This window comes from Capricornis sumatraensis, chromosome 7, assembly GCF_032405125.1.
Source record: "Capricornis sumatraensis isolate serow.1 chromosome 7, serow.2, whole genome shotgun sequence".
NCBI classification, from domain to species: domain Eukaryota; kingdom Metazoa; phylum Chordata; class Mammalia; order Artiodactyla; family Bovidae; genus Capricornis; species Capricornis sumatraensis.
Window position 1 is genome coordinate 94,685,143 of NC_091075.1, and position 1,726 is coordinate 94,686,868.

Below are 1,726 nucleotides of genomic sequence, written 5' to 3' on the forward strand. Positions count from 1 at the left end.
TGGAGGGACCATGTCTCAGTTCAGCAATGGGGGAGGGAACAACAAAGTTTCACCAAAGCTGGCAGCCTTCCATTGAGCTGCAGGGGCCTGGGCAATGACATCCAAAAGTACAAAGAACCAACAGTGTCCACCATTTTTCCTGACCATTGGGGCAGGAGGGTCATTAAAACAGAGAGTACTGGTACTCAATTAATCTTGATGAGAAAAGAAACTAACTTGCTATTACTTTTTGGAAAAGTAGGTACATATTTCTTGCATTCAGTGTTGCAGAGAAATTGCTATTTCCCTTAGTTTTGTGTCATTTATGTGGCCAATCCTAATGTAGCTATAAAACAAAACACAAAGTACTCAATAGAATGAGTAAGAGTACAGCAAAATCCAACTATTTGTTGTTTACAAGAAATCTACCATAAATAATTTTGGCAATTTTGGTAAAAGGGTTAAAAATTTATACCTTGCAAGATTTATTTTAAGAAAACTAGAGTGATACTTCAGGATAAGAAATATTATTAGAGTTAAAAAGAAAAATCTGAAAATGATAACTGAGTCATTTCACTATAAATGTGAAATAATAATCATAAAAGTGCATGTAAATAGTTACAGTTTCAAAAATACACAAAACAAAAAATGACAGAAGTGAAATAGAAATAGATAAACTTACAATAACACTTGGAAAATTTCAGCTCTCTTCTCTCAGTAATTGGTAGAATATAAAGAAAATTCCATTAGAATACAGAAGAATTAAGCAGTAATATCAACTAATTTGATCTAGATATTTATAGAACATTGATAGAACATTCCACCCCAAACAACAGAATACATATTATTTTCAGATGCACATGGATCAGTCACCAAAACAGACCTTATACTGGACCATATAGAGTCTGAAGGCATTTAAAGCATTGAAATCATATGGAATGTGTTCTCTGACCACAACAGAAAAATTAGAAGTCAAAAACAGAAGGATATTGAAAATGTACAAATATTTGTAAATCAAACAACACACTTCTAAATAACACATGTATGATACAATATGTCACAAGGACTATTAGGACATATTTTACCTGAATAATAATGAAAATGCAACACAACATAATTTGTAGGCTATAGATAAAGCACTGATTAGAGGGAAATTTAGAGCTCTAAGGGCTTATACTAGAAAAGAATAGAAGTCTAAAATCAACAATGCAAGATTTCACATGAAGAAGCTTGGAAAAAAGACTGAATCAAAATTAAGTAGAATGTAGGAAATAATAAGAATATGAGTGGAATCATGAAATAGAAAACAGACCAGGGGAAAAAAAATCAATGAAACCAAAATCCAGTTTTTTGAAAAATTATTAAACTTCTAACAGACTAGCCAAGAAAAAATGAGGATACAAATGATCAAGATCAGAAATGAAAGAAGAAACTTCACTGTAAGACCTTAAAAGGATAAAAGGGAACTATTCTGAACACATTTATACAATTGAACAACTTAAGATGAAATGGACAAATACTCTAAAAGACACAGCCATAAAACATAAAAAGAAACAAACATTTTTAATAGTCCTGTATTTATTAAATCGAAATGTAAGACCAGAAACTATAAAACTCCTAGAGGAGAACATAGGCAAAACACTCTCTGACATAAATCACAGCAGGATCCTCTATGATCCACCCCCCAGAATTCTGGAAATAAAAGCAAAAATAAACAAATGGGATCTAATTAAAATTAAAAGCTTCT